This window comes from Pituophis catenifer, unplaced genomic scaffold, assembly GCF_029215685.1.
Source record: "Pituophis catenifer annectens isolate HBS135680 unplaced genomic scaffold, rPitCat1.0.hap2 SCAF_1, whole genome shotgun sequence".
Taxonomy (NCBI): Eukaryota; Metazoa; Chordata; class Lepidosauria; order Squamata; family Colubridae; genus Pituophis; species Pituophis catenifer.
The window spans coordinates 111,395,743-111,414,721 of NW_027256881.1; positions in this window are offsets into that span (position 1 = coordinate 111,395,743).

The window sequence follows — 18,979 nt, forward strand, 5'->3', positions numbered from 1 at the left end:
GGTGGTATGCTTAGGATCATGAGCAATTCCTTTCCTTCTCCATACTCTTCTCTTCCCATCACTCTGGTACAAGTTGATCTTGGTTTCATCTGTCCATAGGATCTTGTTCCAGAACTGTGAAGGCTTTGTTAGATGTTGTTTGGCAAACTCTAATCTGGCCTTCCTGTTTTTGAGGCTCACCAATGGTTTACATTTTGTGGTGAACCCTCTGTATTCACTCTGGTGAAGTCTTCTCTTGATTGTTGACTTTGACACACTTACACCTACCTCCTGGAGAGTGTTCTTGATCTGGCCAACTGTTGTGAAGGGTGTTTTCTTCACCAGAGAAAGAATTATTCAGTCATCCACCACACTTGTTTTCCGTGGTCTCCCAGGTCTTTTGGTGTCGCTGAACTCACCGGTGCATTCCTTCTTTTTGAGAATGTTTCAAACAGTTGTTTTGGCCACGCCTAATGTTCTTGCTATCTCTCTGATGGGTTTGTTTTGTTTCTTCAGCCTAATGATGGCTTGCTTCACGGATAGTGACAGTTCTTTGGATCTCATCTTGAGAGTTGACAGCAACAGATTCCAAATGCAAATAGCACACTTGAAATGAACTCTGGGCCTTTTATCTACATATTGTAATTGGGGTAATGAGGGAATATCACACACCTGGCCATGGAACAGCTGAGAAGCCAATTGTCCCATTACTTTTGGTCCCTTAACAAGTGGGAGGCACATATACAAACTGCTGTAAGTCCTACACCGTTCACCTGAGTTGGATGTACATACCCTCAAATTAAAGCTGACAGTCTGCAGTTAACGCACATTGTGTTTGTTTCATTCCAACTCCATTGTGGTGGTGTATAGAGCCAAAGATGTTAGAATTGTGTCGATGTCCCAATATTTCTGGACCTGACTGTATGTGGCCCAAGATATAAACTTGGAGCTAATCCTGGGATTATACTTACATCTTTCCAAAGTTTGTAAAAAAAAAAAATGTTTCTGGTTCTATAGAATTGATTCCTTCAAAGTTGCTGTCTGCTCTTCCATAAATGGTGGCTAGGGTTGGGGAGCTCCAAGAGGTCCCTTATGGACCATCCAATATGAAAAATGATCATCCCACCACTTGTGACCTGCTTACACTTTTGCTTTAGCAAAAAACATAAAAGTATATGAACTACTCACACATTATGTTGGATAATTGTCAGCTAGGCTGGAGGGAAAGGGTCAAGGAAGGGTCTAGCTTGGAGTTGTTGCACAGCCAAAAATGGCTGTATTTGTACATTGAGGTTCTCTGTTGAGTCCACTGTTGTCTCTGAATGGGCAGACCCCATCCATGAAAGAAGATGTTTGCAATTTGGGTAAGGTGACCAGATTTTAACATTGGTAAAGCGGGACACCATTGTGGGCGTGGCTTATTTTGTGGGCGTGGCTTGGAGGTCATGTGGCTGGGTGGGCGTGGCTAGCTGGTCATGTGACCGGGTGGCCATGGCTATGTGTATAGGGACTACTCAGAGGGCTGAAAAAAGTCATTTCTGACAGGTCCTCGCACTTTTGACTGGTCCTCACACTTATGACCATCCTCACATTTATGCCCGTGCAGCATTCTTAACAACCATGTCACTCATTTCACAACTGCTTCTCTTCACCATGATGACAAGATAGGGCAAAAATGTAAAAGGATACAGCAATAGAGAGGAATGAAGGAAGAGAAGGGAAATTAGAGTAGGAGTGAGGGTAAGAGAGGGAGGAAGAGAGGAGGAGAAGGAGAAAGGAAGAGGAAGTAGGGAGGAGAAGAAGAGGGGGAGGAAGAGAAAGTAAGAAGGAAAGAAAAGAGAGAGGTGGTAGGTTTGAGGAGAAAGATTGCTGTACAATAAAAAAGATGAAAGGGAAGAAAGCCAACCCCAAACAAATATAAAGATATTAAGATAAAGAATGAATTGTTAAACTTTAAAGAATAAAAGAGAACAAATATGAATAAATAACAATAATTAGAAACACACATACAAACATACAATGTATTTTCTTTGAACAGAATATTTGGCTGGTTCACAGATTTAAATAGTGTTTAGTCATTTCAATTAAATTTACAATTTCCATATTTCCTTTTTGCCATATTTATTCCTCATCTATTTTTTTAAAAAAAAAACAATATTACCCTTCATCCTCATCTCTAATCTTAATCAAATTCAATTTTTCCCTTCTATTCTATATTATACCCCTTCCCATTGTCATCTATTTTTATATCCATCCTCACATTGGTTAATTATGTAATTATGTAATACAGTTGTTTAATACAAATTCAACATTTTAATATAAATCAATTAGTTATATAACTATCTTTTTTGTATATTAATTAATATGAACATGAATATTCCAATTATTTCCATGCAATACAATTTCTTACAAATCAATTAATTATATTTACCAATAACAATAAACCAAATAATTTCCCCCATATATTCCTCCAAACCACAACTTAACCATTTCTGCTTTCAACACAATATACAATTAATAGTATCTTAATTATTACAATTCCCTAGTTAAATAGAGCTTTTTTTCTTTTGTGTTTTAAAATCTTGAACTCTCCTCTTTTGCCCTAAATTTCCCATTGTTTGCAGTTTTGCACTTACCTTTTTTGGTGAGGAAAAAGAAAAAGAAATCTCTCTCTGCCTCATTTTGTCATGTTGCAGCAAAGACCCTGCTTTACTTTCACTTTCGCTTTTTCAGCATAGCTAGGGGAAAAAAATCTGCTCCAGGAACTCTTTGCAGCTAGCAACAGAACAGAGCTCTGCGCAAAACAGCTGAGAGCAAATCAGCTGAGAGTGGGGAAGCCGAGCTAATCAACTTGTGCTAATTAACCTATGCGGAAGCTGTAAGGGGCTGTTTTTTCTCTTTTTGCAGACATCGGTCTACTCATTTGTTTTCTTTTAACACTGATCAGCTGTAGGGCGGTCCTTTGAAGCCCCGCGGCAAGAGTTTAAACAGTTTTTTTTCCCTCTAGCCATCAGCTGGGACTCAGGAGGCAGCCGGGACTCAGGAGGCAGAATGAAAAATCGGGACTTTTTTAAAACGCCACGGGACGCAGGACAAATTGCTAAAAATCGGGACTGTCCCGCCAAAAGCGGGACGTCTGGTCACCTTAAATTTGGGGGATTCTTATAGACTCACAGCTCTTGCTAAAACAGCAAGTGGATGCAAGGCTAGAGGGGACTTTATCTAGCTTTACTGCTTGGCCAGTTGTGAACCTATCTGATGTAGAAGTATCTGGCTGTAGTCACTTACATTTTGATCATCACTCAAGTAAACTGCTGCAATGGACTGTACATGTGGTTACCCTTAAAGACTGTCAGAAATTGCAATTATTCAGAATGTGACAGACCACATTCTGTTATTGGTTCTAGAAGAACATATAATACCAATCCTGAGGTCCTGCACTGGTTGATAATTTATTTCGGGGTAAAAAGTTTAAAGTCTTGGTGTTGACCTATAGAATCTTCACGGTTTGGCACCTACTTATCCAAAGGACTGCCTTCTCCAACCTGAAGACAATAGGCACATCCAAACTGAAAGTCTCCTAAGCAATTAATTGGAAAGAGATGCTCACATCATGTCATACAGGGTAGGGATAGGCAAATGTCAAAATTGTCAGGATATATGCATAATTTGGAATATAAAAATAAGAGGGCCTAGGAGGGGAGTGTATGAAGAAACAGTGTTGGACTCAAAATTGAGATCTAAGGAAATCTTGAATTAAATGAGAATATAATATGAGATAGACTGGAAAAATGATAGCATTACTATAATTACATTGTCATTTTAATAAATTTTGAAGTTTTCCATTCTTTCATAGCAGCATACAGTTTGGGAATATTAAGTTTCTTTTCACAGTTAACCATACTGATACTGTCTTCTTATATTTTAATTGCTGATTGTTTCTGATCTTCATGTCTTGATTTCCTACCATGCTGGCCTGGCTTTCTTTTCCAGATAATGACATTTATTGTACAAAGCTCATTGGAAAATTGCCACACACATTGTTAATATAATTTTCTGATACCTTCTATGTATCTTCTATGTTGGTATGAGGAAAAATAGTATTCTCTTGTTGGTTTATAGCTGTGTTTCACCTAAAATAAGACCGGGTCTTACATTAATTTTTGCTCCAACAGATCTATTAGGGCTTATTTTCCAGTTAGGTCTTATTTTCGGGGAAATACGGTACTAAATGCAGCCGGCTGGCTGACAGTTTTAACTGGGGCTTATTTTGGGGGAAGGGTTTATATTATGAGCATTCTGAAAAATCATGCTACGGTTTATTTTCCGGTTGGGTCTTATTTTCAGGGAAACATGGTACATTACAGCATGAAATTGTACTATGTCTGGACCCAAGCAAGTTGCACATGTTACCTCCACATTCTAATTTCCTTTTTCCAGGAGAAGAAATCTTTCTTTGAAAAATATGATGAATGAGCCCATGGAGTTGACAGTGGGTCCCCTCTTATCCTATCATCTCCTGATATGCAGGGATCCTTGAACTCGGGCTACAAGACTAAGAACCCCAGTAAGAAAGATGTTCTGCACATTTACACATACACCCATCTCTGCAAGTTCTTCTGCCTTCTCCAAGGAAACTTTTTTTCCCCTTTGACCTAGTGGAAGAAAGAGGAGAAATTGGAGGCAGAAACAGATGCTTGAAATTATTTTTTTTTCCAAACCCTCAATTTTTGGATAAATGGGAAGAGAGCTACCTTCATTACTATTTCCATTGGCAGTGTAAAATTCTCTAGTGATGTACTTTTGTTGTGATCATTATGCTCACATGTCATTTACTGTTACTCTGTAGAGAGATAGGTTGTATCTCTCATTGGAGTGGGTTATGAAGGCTTCTGATCAGGGGTGGGTTCTACTTACCTTTACTCCCGGTTCGCATGTGCAGATTGCCTATGATGACATCTGGGGTGGTGGGCGGTTTTACTATCGGTTCTTGTGAACTGGTCCGAACCTGGGGCAATCCACCACCGCTTCTGATGACACATTTTGCAGAAAATGGGTGTTGTGACTCTGGCTCCCGAGCCTGTCCTCACGGAGGAAGATGACTCTGAAAATGATGGGGAGGAACTGACAAGGCCTCCCTCTCCAGGACCCTCCTTTCTGGCAACGCCTCAGGTTCCAGCTGAAGGCCAGGAGGAAAGCATGTCGGGGCACCCACTAATAGGGAGTGATGAAGATCAATCTTGGATTGATCCCAGGCAGCGTCAGAGGGAGAGGCGTGCGCAGCAAAGGAAGAGGTGGGGAAGGGCCAGAGATTGCTGAGTCACTGAGCCATGCCCCACAGGGGATAAAAGTGGGCGGGGTTGCTCTGCAGGCTCTGTGACGGACAAAAACTGCATATCGTGAGCTTCGGATGGGATATTTTTTGGAATTAAGGCTTGGACTTTGTGAATGACTTCTGACTACTCTTTGAACTCTTGGTTGCCCCAGCAACGGACTACAGATACACTGACTCCTGTTTCTAGAGGTGATAAGAAACTTGGCAGGCATTTGGAAAGTAGCTGCCAGAATTTTTATTTGCCAAAGGGATTCAGGTCGGCTTGTAAAAATAAATTACTTTAGACGTCTTTTGCTCGTGTATCTGCCTATGTGAGGTGGGGGGACAGAACAATGGGATTCTATCCGCCACCTCCTTTCTGGATGGGCCTTTTTTTGCCTAGGCTTTGGACAAGATAGATTAGGATAGAGGTGGAGAAATGATAACCTTCTAGAGGTTACTGAGCTTGATCATTGATCAAATTGGTCAGAACTATGGCTGTTGCTTTTATAATTCACCAATAACTGGAAGACCATGGCTCCTCCAACCAGGACTATGTTTCTGGGCATGGAACTTGCTACTGAACCTAATTACCTCCAAGATGTGTGGCAGGAACTCTTGACCCTTCTCCTGCCAAACTGTGATTCTACATCTTTGGAGCTTTCTGCAAACTAGGCCTGAACAGCTACAAATACCATCCAGAGTTAATCATATTATGTACTAGGTTGTCAGCAATTTTGGTTTCGCTTTTAATTTTAATATGGGTGAATTGTCAGGCATGTTGTAATGTTAATGTGTGACTTGGCATACATTTAAAATAATTACACAGTAGAAATGTCCCATCTTCACAGCAAGGGAGAGCTTTCTGTTTCTTTAATTACCCATACATAATTCTTTACGCTATGCTTTAGACAACTATGTCAGCTGTTGTGAAGTATGGGTGCTTTTTCATGGATGTATTATAAAATTGCATTAAAATGCTACCATTCTGTAATTGGCTGTTTCAATGTGGCTTTGAAAATGCTAAACAATAGGAAGAAGACCATAACAAGACAAGTAGTACATTATGTTTTCCAAATGTTATTTGAACATTATTTTATCTATCAGAATGGGACTTCAATAAAGCAGTGCAGTATAGTCTAACCTCTTTTTTGAATTTCTTATTCAAGAAAGGGTGGTGTAAAAAAAATACTTATACACCAGCCTTTCCATTTCTGGTGATCTCCAAAAATTTTGGAGTACATTTCCACCTTCTCCATCTATGTTTCAGGAGGGTGGTGAGGCAGGGGAGGAAGAAGAGCTCAAGCAGAGTACCCCTCCCATTTTTCTTCTTTCTTTTCCTGTTGATAAAAGAGGTTGCAGTAACTCTATATGAACTGAAAAGAAGCTAGCAGTACTATAATTAGTACTGTAATTGTGAACGCCCAATGAGGGGAAAGTTGATGGGGTTAAAATATGTAGAACTAGACAAGCTATTATTATAAAAATGACTAACAGCCTCACTACCTAAGAAGAAAGAGGTTGATGTGAAATAACTTGGTATATGCTGGACTTTGCATCAGCTCAAATAATGGGAAAATGGGTATATTAACGTGACTATTAGACCTTGCTGATCCTTTGCATTTTCAGTGTAGCGTCATCACCTTAGCACAGGTTATTCTTCTATCAGTTTTAAAAAACCATGCTCATTTTCTTCCAAACCAGCTTCTCTTTAATATATGCTCAGCATATAAATTGAATAAATAAATAAAGGGAGAGTATACACCAGGGGTCCCCAAACTTGGCAGCTTTAAGACTTTAAGACTTGGCAGCATAGCTGGCTGGAGAGTTCCGGGAGTTGAAGTCCACAAGTCTTAAAGCTGCCAAGTTTGAAGACCTCTGGTATACACTCTTGTTGCATTCCTTTGCCAACCTGGAGCTGGTCTGTTTCGCCAATATTTTGCCCATACTGTAGATTCCTAACCTGTATGAGAATTATGAGATATTCAGGAACTTTGTTTGTCTAAGCACATCCCATAGTTTGATATGATGGACACAATCAAAGATCTTTGTATAATGAATGAAACACATAGTGACTTCTTTGGGGTATTCTTTGTCTTTCTCAATTCTCCAGCATGCACCAAGGATAGTACCTTGTGTTCCTTGGCCTTTTCTTTGAATATCTGGTATCTCTTTTTCCATCTGCATTGGATGATCCTGAACATTTCTTTTCTAGCAATGTGAAATTAAGGATATTGTATAATAGTTTGCATTCTTTGTTAAGTCTCCTTTTTTGGTATTGGCATGTAGATTGACATCTTCCAGTCTGTTGGCCACTGTGCCAAAACAGCTTGATTAGAATATTTACTGATTCTTATGTTGCTTGCCATATTTCAGTGGGTATTCTATGAGCTCCTGTAGCCTTCTGACTTAGTAATGACCAAAGGGCTTCTTGTCTCATCTAACTGCTCTCTGAAACCTTTGATTAAGTTTCTTTCCGAGATTTTTGTCTCTCTCTCTTTTTTTTCCTTTGGCTTCTTGTTTCTTCTTAGCAATTTCCACAGTTTGCTCTGGCATCCAGTTTGCTTTCTTTTCATACTTCATTTTCGGCAGTTTCTTTTCAGGTTTATCTTTAATGGTTCCCTTTCAATGGGGTTCAGGACTTCAAAGCATTTCTAGATGTTCTCCTTGAAAATGGTGGGTATATGCCCAAGTTCGTATTGTGAAAACAGGTTGGTTTTCTATTTCTTTCTACTTGCACAATGAGTAGTTCTTCATCTATTACACAGTCAGCACCTGGCCATGCCTTTGATGCAATGATTGAGCTTCTCCAACTCCTTTTAGTAATAATATAGCCAGATTGCTTTCTGTGCACGCCATCGGGTGATGTCCATATAAGAGAAGTTGTATAGTTGTGTGAAGACAGTGGTAACTATAAAAAAATTACTAGAGTGGCAGAAATCAGTACATCAATTTCCTGCTTCATTTCAGTTTTCTAAGCCATACAGTTGAACTACATTTTCCTCTTTAATGTTTCCAGCTTTGAGATTCCAGTCTTCAATCCTAAGCAGCACTCAGGTGGTCCTTGACTTACGACCACAACTGAGCCCAACATTTATGTTGCTAAGTGAGATATTTGTTAAGTTTTGTTCCTTTTTACAACCTTTCACTGGAGCTGTTAAGTTAGTAACATGGTTGATAAGTGAATCTGGATTTCCTATGCAGTGTTACTGCAGTGACACTGCAACCATCATACATATGAGCCAGTTGCCAAGTGTCTGAATTTTGATCACATGACCATGGGGATGCTGCAGCGGTCGTAAATGTGAAAAATGGTCATAAGTCACTATTTTCAGTGCTGTTGTAACTTCGAACATTCACTAAATGATCCGTAATTTGTTTTTACATTCTGTCAAATTCAAACTGAACTTGATCGTAAAACTCATCAGAACCTTTAATTATGTTCTATATCACTCATTTTCTCTTGCAGTGAAATATACAGACAGTAGATAATTTTACTAGCTGTTTTGTCATCTAGGTCTCCATGCAGTATCCTCCTTTCCCCTTTCCTAATGTCATGGCTTCCAATAGTATTGCAGCACATCTTTCTATTCCTCACCAGCAGAAATTAGGGGAGTTAAAATTCAACATATCTGAACCAGAGGTGGTATTCAGCAGGTTCTGACCAGTTCTGGAGAACCGGTAGCGGAAATTTTGAGTAGTTTGGAGAACCAGTAAATACCACCTCTGACTGGCCCCGCCCCCATCTATTTTCTGCCTCCTGAGTCCCAGCTGATTGGGAAGAAATGGGGATTTTGCAGTAACCTTCCCCTGGAGTGGGGAGGGAATGGAGATTTTACAGTATCCTTCCCCTGCCATGGCCACCAAGCCATAGCCACCAAGCCATGCCACGCCCACCAAGCCACACCCACAGAACCGGTAATAAAATTTTTTGAAACCCACCACTGATCTGATCTGAAAAAAGCTGCTCTATACAGCATCTCTTGTAAGGCTCACATGCCCAATGAATCAGAGTGCTATATAGTCTTCTGAAAGTTGTTGAATGCCAGTTCCTATCAATCTTAATTGGTATGGGTGATGGGCATTGAGTTCAACCTTATCTGAAAGACTATAAAAAGCTGACTTTTTAATTTCCAACAAAAAAACAACAACTGTGATGCTAGGACCATCAACTGTTACTGAAGAGTGGTTACAGGAATTGGGTATGGTTAATCCAGTGAAAAGAAGGACTAGGGGTGACATGATAGTTGTGTTCCAATATCTCAGGGGCTGCCACAAAGAAGAGGGGTCAACTTATTTTCCAAAGCACCAGAAGGCAAGACAAGAAACAATGGATGGAAACTAATTAAGGAGAGAAGCAACCTAGAACTTGCTTCTAGAAGTTGTGGGTGCTCGAACACTGGAGGTTTTTAAGAAGAGATTGTACAATCATTTGTTTAAAATGGCATAGGGTTTTCTGCTTGAGCAAAGGGCTGGACTAAAAGACCTCCAAGGCCCCTTCCAACTCTGTTATTCTGTAGTATATAGAGGGGTTAGGGTATCTCTTAGATTTTAGACACTTTCAATCATAAGTTGCTGGCACCCCTAAGGTTAAAAAAAACAAATCCCTATTCACATGCATATTTGTATTCTGAATAGATGGAAGGTTCCCTGCCAAGACATCCTTCACATCTCCAGGATTCATTCATAAGCTAAAAATCAAAAAGAGCAATCCAGTTTCAAGAGCCAGGTTGGGCTTTTTAAAATCAATTTACAGTTTGTTTTCTGCTCCCCAGAAAATGTAAACGTTTAAAAAAAAAAAAAAGATATAATGCTTCTTGCAGAGAAATCAATGCTTTGAAATCCAGAGGTAATTTTATCAGCTACTAATACTTTTGCTGTTGCTTTGCAAAAATACAAGTAAAAATCAATCCAAAAGTATGCCTATTTTCTAACTTTTCATTATTATGCTCAGGTATATATTTTACTTCTAATACTGAAATCTACACTTTCCCCTTAATTTATGAACATTACACTACCCAATGTGTAGTTCTGCTTAAGAAACCCCAATTAAGGTGTTGGACTTTCACCACAGGAGACCCAGATTCAAATCCATCTTTATCTATAGAGATTCATTGGGTGATTTCATGCTACTTCCCTACCTCACAGGGCTTTTGCTGTGTGGAGAAAGTACTTCAGAGGAGAACGTTCTATGTATGTCACCTAGAGATTTGGAAGGAAATGTGGAACATTAATCTTTCCTTTTCTTCTGTTCAATTATGTCCAATTATTGGAGATTGCCTGGATAAGTCCCTGCAGTTTTCTTGACAAGGTTTTTTAGAAGTGGTTTGCCATTACCTCCTTCCTAGGGCTGAGAGAATGTGACCGGCCCAGCTGGCTTTGTTTCTTTAGCAGGACTAGAATTCATAATCTCCCAGTATAGCCTTAACCACTATACCAAACTGGGATATTAAACTAACAAATAATAATAGTAATGCCACCTATACATACTTCAAAATTTTTTAATATGCTATTCTTTTTAATAAGAATTAGGAATATGCCATCCCTATGAATAAGAGTGATTGATTATCGGAACTTTGTTTTTTTTTTTTACTTTTTTAAAGCATTTTTTTACTACCAGTTCAGGCGAATAGGTAGTAAAAAATTCTTTTAAAAAGTTTTTTAAAAAAGGTTCCGAAGATTGCGCGGCACAGCTGTGATTGTCAAAACTTTTTTTTTTTTACTATTTTAAAGGATTTTTTTTACTACCTATTCGCCCGAACTGGTAGTAAAAAATACTTTAAAAAAGTTTTTAAAAAGGTTCCCAAGATCACACGCCACAGCTGATTCCCCACCCCCGCTGTTCTACTTACCTTCCCAAACCTCCTTTTGGTGTGTATTGTGCATGCACGCGCAGCACCCGTTTGGTGCGAACTGTGCATGCGCATGCACAGCATGCACTTGGCTTGCAGCATGCATGTGCTTGATGCGCAGTGCGCATGTGAGGCCAGCAAACTGGTAGCAAACCGGTTAAGATTTCACCACTGATATATATATATATGTTTTCTTTTCTTTTCGTAGGCTTTATGTGTATTTCTCTTTAGTCAGGTTCTTCCTACGTAAACCAAGATTTTTTTATGCAGCCCTAGTGGATTGTGATTTCAATGAACTAGGGCTGCATAAAAATCTTGGTTTACGTAGGAAGAACCTGGCTATATATATATATATATATATATATATATATATATATATATATATGTAGGTCTTTGGTTATTCGGGTTTTCTCCCACGTAAAATTGGAAGTGTCTTGGCGACGTTTCGACAAAGTCTCATTCGTCATCTTCAGGCTGGTGTTCTCGGCTTCGTGCCTCCAGGACAAACTGCAACTCTGTGTTGCTCTCTGGGAGTTGCAGTTTGTCAGCAGAAAAAAGGCCCAGAAATGAAAAATCCCTTGTGAATGAGATTTCACAGAACCAGGGCTGTAGAACAACTTAGTTTACGTAGGTAAAATCTGGCTAGAAAGAATATGCACATAAAAGCCTACGAAAAAGGAAAAAAGATATATATATATATATATATATATATATATATATATATGTATGTATGTATATATATATATATACATACATGTACATGTACATGTACATGTACATGCACATATACATATACATATACATATACATATACATATACATATACATATACATATACATATACATACATATAAATAAAAAACCCAAATCCCAAATTTTTTGAGGTATTTTATGTGAGATTGCCAGAATTTTATTTATTTATTATTTATTTTTATTTATTGAAATTTGTCAAACAAAAGCAAGAACAAGAATAAGAGAATAAAAATACAATGACAGGAACTATAGGCACATTAATGCACTTATGCACTTCCCGTCTACTGACCACTTAAGTATGAAGTAAGGTCCACAGAAGTCAATTTGTGAATGAAACTGTGAAAATTTGTAGCTGAGACAACTGAATCAGGTAGGGCATTCCAGACTTTTACAACTCTATTATAGAAATCATATTTTTTTACAGTCAAGTTTTCATTTATATTGTATTCTTCTAAAAATATAGTTAAAATGAATTCTGAAGCTAACTTTTACCACAAGCCCTGGGCAGGGCAATTTTTGCCCCCTCCCCATTGATACTGGGTGTCATATTAATTAATGCTTACTAAATAATTAATTTATAATATTAAATAATTAATATACTAGTTACTCTGGGATCTATTCTCCCCGATAGAGCAGTTTAAAATGTCTGGATTATTGTTCTGCTACTTCGTTTATGTATGCAGGCTTGGAGCTAATTTCTGCTATCCCTGAACATGTCTGTTGGCACCATTTTCCAATACAATAAAATCAATAAGAACAAAGTAATCATGTGTTCATTGGTAACTTCAGGAAGCTAATAATCTTAGTATATCTGCATGTAAAACGTCCTTATTCTCCAAAGGGGGCTCAGAAAATTACTGCTAATCAGTCTTCTAATTTTGGAGCCTTTGAAGATTGTAGCCTTGTAGCCTTTGTAGTCTTTGAAGCGGTTTATTATAGATGGATACGGTTCATAATTTTCACATTAAAATCATGTCATGAGTAATTGTTAAGCTCCTTGCAAATCTGAAGGATAATTCACTTATATCCTCTTCAACAGCCTGCAAAATCAGCTTCTTTTCATTCATTCATTCATTCATTCATTCATTCATTCATTCAGTCAGTCAGTCAGTCAGTCAGTCAGTCACTCAGGTATTTATAAGGCTGTCTAACCTAAACAATATGACTCTGGAAGACACACCACAAAAACAATTTCAGCCAAAAAAATAAAAGAATAAAAGTAAAAAAAAAAAAACCTTCAAGCCATAATTAAGAAAACCCCACATATAAAATGTTGAATTGAACAAGACAATGAAAACAACCAGTGGTGAGTTTCAATTTTTTTTTACTACCGGTTCTGTGGGTGTGGCTTGGTAGGCGTGGCATGGCTTGGTGGGTGTGGCTTGGTGAATGTGGCAGGGGAAGGTTACTGCAAAATCCCCATTTCCTCCTGCTCAGTTGGGACTTGGGAGGCAGAGAATAGATGGGGGCGGGGCCAGTCAGAATTTTTACTACCGGTTCTCCGGACTACTCAAAATTTCTGCTACCGGTTCTCCAGAACTGGTCAGAACCTGCTGAAACCCACCTCTGAAAACAACCAAATTAATGGTAATTGGCAAAGTTGATCTGATCAGAAAGGTTTAATGAGTCAACAGATATCATCTGATCTATATATGCTTCCCATGCTAAATAATGGAAGATTGTGTTCTGATTGCAGACAATGAATTGGATTAAATTCTGGGTGAATTCTTGGCTGGGCTTTGCTGTTTCTCAAGTTCTGTATGAAGCTCTCAAGTCAGATTGTCTCAGTTCAGTTTGTACACAGCTTGCGAAATGCTAATGGGAAAATCTGTGGCCTCTGTTTTTCCTTTCTATGACGATCTTTAAACTGGGTTTAGTCAACAGACCTTCACATTGGGAGGGAAGGTTACCATTTGTAATTTTGGGGCCATATGCTTCCCCACTTTATATCTTGCACTCTGAAACACTAGATTATCAAAATAACAGTGCTCTCTCAGCAGCACTGGAAACCTAGCCACTTAATGGCATTTGTTCAATGACAAGAAAGAGAGCAACGTAGTCATAATACGAGAAGAACAGTGTCCAAACTGCCACGAGCAATTATGAATATATTGGGAAAGCAACACATTTCATTTTGTCACGGAGACTGCATGTCACGCTCTACTTCCTCTCCCATTCTCTTTTATTTGCCTTTGGAGAGACAAAAATAGTTTTAATAGTTATCTATTAAAGATAGATAACTATCTATCTTTGAAAAAAGTGATTTTTTTTTTAAAAAAGATAATCTTAAGCATCTTTTTTAGGCCCAGTTGCAACTATTAATTCTCCCCAAATAATTCAGCACGAAGCATAGCTCAAGAATTTTTCTGCTCAAGATCTTATTGCTTGCAGCCAGTATTTTATTCACAGTTCACTCATGAATTTGGTTCATTCGCTTGTTAGCCTTGCTGCCTTTTCCCCTTTCCCTATTTCTAAGATTTATATCTATCTGTTGATGAGATAGGCAAGAGGAACAGGAATGCCTGTTCAAATCCTCAGTGCTAGCTGGAAGCTAATTGAATTTCGGTTATATAATAATATAGTTTTATGGTGTGACCATAAGGAGAAAGCCTTCCATGTGAAGAAGACAGTGGTTTGTTCCACCAAACAGCATGGTGCCTGCAATTGCTCAATGTCTTGGCATGGCTGCTTTGAGGATGTTGGATGGTTAGCTATGCAAAGTAAATCAGTGAATGATTTGCACAGTCCTAGCCTCCCAGAGATTTCGATTTCTCCTATAAATTTCATCTGGTTTCCTGCAATAAGCAATGTCTGTTCTCTGCTTCAGCTCAGCCTGACTTCAACCTCGCTTGCCTCCTTTTCTCGGTAAAGAGAATGAATGTGGATGTGTTCCAAGTCTATATCATTAAACATTGCTGTCTTGTGGGATCAAGGAAGCGAGCCTTCTTGTTGTGGCCCCAATCAGGGGTGAGCTGCTGGTGGTTCTCAGGGGTTCGGGAAAACCTCTAGCTAAATTCTGTGCAGTTCAGAGAACTCCCAAATCCCACTCCAAGCTTGCCTTGCCCACCCCACCCGACCCCTTCCAGGAGTCTCCATGCTGCCTGTTTTGGATGCAGGTAAGTGCAGGGTGCACACGGAGGCTTGGGGAGGATGAAAAACGGGCCTACTAGAAGTTCCGGCCTTCCCGACTTCCTGGTAGGCCCAGAGGGCCTCCAGAGCCTGGGGAGGCTATTTTCACCCTCCCAGAGGCTCAAGTAAAGCCTCTGGAGCCTGGGGAGGGCAAAAATGCCCCACCCCCATCATGGTGGAGGAGGCTGACTAGGCCATGTCCACCATGGCCACGCCCACCCAGCAACCAGGCAGAGAACCCCTTGCTAAAAATTTTTAAGCCCACCCCTGGCCCCAACCCTCAGGGACAGAATCCTCCAGAGATAAGGATGGCATCCTTTCTCCTGGGGTTCCGGAAAGCCTTGAAAACCTGACTTTAGTCTCAGGTCTGAGGTTGTTGCTTGTTATTTGTTCAATAGCCCCTTTTTTGTTTTGTTGATTTTATTCTCTACTAGCTGAAAACCCATGCTCCACTACTAAACTATGTGATCGGGCTTCATAAATCAACACTTACAGCTTGAAAATAATTGAGTAGTTATGATTGGCCTCTCCTCTCCCCTTCTCTCCCTCAGCCTTGCCCCACAGAAGCCTATCCTATGCCCCTTCTCTCCCCCAGGCTTGCCCCACAGAAGCCTCCCATATCCTATCCCCTGCTTGCTGCTGTGAAAGGAAAACTGAAACTGAAACTCCTCTCCTCTGCTTGTGTTTTGCATTTGGAACAGATTTCTTTTCAGGTGGGGAGGGGGAGTAGGACTCCTTACCATCAGAGAGTGTTAATAATAATATAGGAAATACTAATGCTCTGATGGTCATTTTGAAAAATCCTTTCTTAGTGAGAACCTAGGAGCCAAGAAGAACATATGTGGCAAATTTCAGGTTTGTAGGCTTTATGGTTCTTGAGATTTTGTGATGATGTGTGAGTGGTATTTCACTTTTATATATATAGATTAAATTATTGGGGGGGGGGGCTTTCTGTTTGATGTAATGTTTTCAGCTGTTTTTTTCTAGTTCTGTATGCTGCCCAGAATCCACTGGAGTTGAGTGGCCAATAAATGGAGTGCCCAGAAATAAATAAAGATCCAGTTAGTCATACAGTAGCTATTAGGTTTTGGAGGTCTTCGAAGCACTCAAACAAAGTTAAGATGAGTTACTTTTAACTCCTATAGAATCTTAGATTTGTGGTCTACAAATTTGGAAGAATTTTGACCTGTGAATCCTTACAATTACAAAGCTTGAGATTCTACACTGGTGAATTCTTAAATATTCGGATAAAACTTATGGTATCATGGTATTATTGCATGTTAAATGAACAAAGGCAAATCCAATCCAAAAACACAGTTGACTAATTGTTATAAGCTGCAGTTTGTTTACCTGTGGTGTACTGAGGAAACCATAATGATTGGTTTATACAACCCAAATGAATCAAATCATATTGTCACTTAATGTGATATATGAATCCATTCAGCAAATTAGACAGTTGTTGTCATCCAGTTGCTCTGAACCTTGTCCTGCAGGCTTGGAGCTAATTTCTGCTATCCCTGAACATGTATCATCATTCAGCTGAAAAACATTTGAGTTGATTCCAATATAAATCGTCAAGGCTTGGTCTTTATACTATGTTGGCAGCTCAAAGCTATTTAAAAACTTTCAAGTTTATGGATCCAAAGAAATTTAATAGTCCTTATTGCACCCACCCTCCTGCTGTTGGTTTTGCATCTGGCAGAAGCATGCACACTTTCATACTAAATGAACTTGAAAGTGGCTAAAATATCCAATTGCAAAGGGCTTCAGAGATAAGAATGTTAGAGCACAGTTGATCAGATTAAATGATTGCTGCTAACTTTATTAATTTTCTAAACTTGCAGAAAAGGAAAGAGAATACTAGACTAAGTTCAGCATGATTGAAGATAGCTGCTTTGATGTTTCTGAAACAAATCTTTGACAGACGGTTTTTTTAAAAAAGTCTTTTCACGATTTCCTCTTTGATTCAATATCTTGACAACTTCGCTGGGCTGCAAATTTTAGTGATATTCAGTTGGCAGTAAATTATGACAATTGTGCTGTGTTGTCCTCTTCAGAAAAAAGAACAACAGCTCCCAAAGCAATAATCTCTCTCACTCTGTGCACTGAACTACTGGTTAACCATGCTTTCCAAGTCTCTCTTGGTGCCAAGCATCTGCACACATATTCAAATTTATATCTCTTATAAATATAAATTTGTATCTGTTCTTTTGACACACTTGAAAAACTCTTAATTCAAATTGAGTTTTTCAATAAGCAATTTTCTGCAGAAATTTCCAAGATTTACATTTACCATTGCTTTAATCTACAATCAATGTTTATCCAGCCCCTGAGTCACAAAGAATATTTCACTGTTCTTGATAAAGAACAATAATATGTGGGAATCCATGGAGTAAACCCTGTTCTATTATGCTGAATTTCTGACAGGCTTTTAAAACTGAGTCCTTCGGGAGTAGGGCAGTATACAAATTTAATAAAATGAAAATGAAAATGAAAAATGAAAAACTAGCTTTTTAAAGGCCTCAAATGTTACGGGAATAATATATTTTTCATGTTTCATGCTGCATGTTAGGGCTGAGCAAGTCCATTAAAAAAATGTTTTATTGATACATTTTTAAAAAATAAACATAAAAAGTTCCATATCTACCTGAACAGCGTGTTGTCTGGGCACAGTTAGTTTTAAGTAAAAGTACAACAATAATCATAATCATAATAAACATGTCAATATTAATCACAAAGTAATAGTACTTTGTAACAATTAGTTTATCCATCTTGCAAAATTTTCAACACAAATGTTTTAAATTATCTTTTTAATCTTTTTAATGTCTAACCTCTGTTTCTATTAGTTAGCCATTGGTAAAACAAGTCCCTTGTTAAAGACAATTCTGTTTCTTCCTTTTCTTTTCTTTTAAATGTTGATCTAGCCATCTCAGCACATTCTAATATTTTTTTTATAACACTTTCCTCTGTAGGGATCTCTTCATTTTTCCGTTGTTGTGCAAACACAATTCTTGCTGCCATTAATACATGTAAAATTAAGTATGTATTCCCTTTATAATACTGTTCTGGTACTATACCCAACAGAAATATTTCTGGTTTCGAATCTATGTGTTGCTTTATCATTTTTTCTAACCAAGTATGTATTTTTGTCCAGTATTCTCTTGCCTTTCCTGCAAGTCCATTTAAAAGGGTGTTTTGGCACATGTATAGGCATAGGGGCACTTTTTCTGCAGCATTAAAGAAGCTGTCTTTTTCCAGGTTCATGTGACAACTTCACAACCGCTCTGAGGTATTTCTTCCTGAAAATGCACGTGCAGCTCTTCACAATAAGGGACAGCTGGGGGCAGCTTTGGAAGTAGCTGTGCAAACTTTGAAAGACACTTGGCAGCTTGAATAATTTGAAAAGAGGGTGCTTTGTACAATTCCTGTGCATTCCGGAGCACCTCTTTCGCAACTTTGCAGCATATCATTAATCAGGCATTTCTCATGCAGAACAAGCCCTATGAACTCCCTTCCTTCCTCCCATGTTCTTATATGGTCTCCTGTTTATATCAGTGGGAGTGATGATTGAAGGAGAACTTCAGTACTGGGAATGGAAGGAGCTCGTCACCTGTCAAGCAATTTATTTCTTGTTCAAGGAAATTTTCTCTCTCAAGCTTGGAGTGCTCTGACACCATCCGTTGCCTTTTTTCCTTGGACAAGATGCCAAGGCAGTGTTTGGTTCATGAGGAAAGAGTGAAGCGAGGGAGGTGGAGTGAAATCCATAAAACAAGTTCTCTTTGGAACCCGTCTTTTTAACTAATTCACACACTTGCCACAGTCTTCTAAAAACTCTAGCTTAAAGGGATGTGTAACAAAAGATCAAGGGCGAGGATTTCACTGAATCCCTACGTATTGACTTCTGGTTGTCAGAGTTTTGAAAGCTATATCACTGAGCATCTGCTGAGACTCG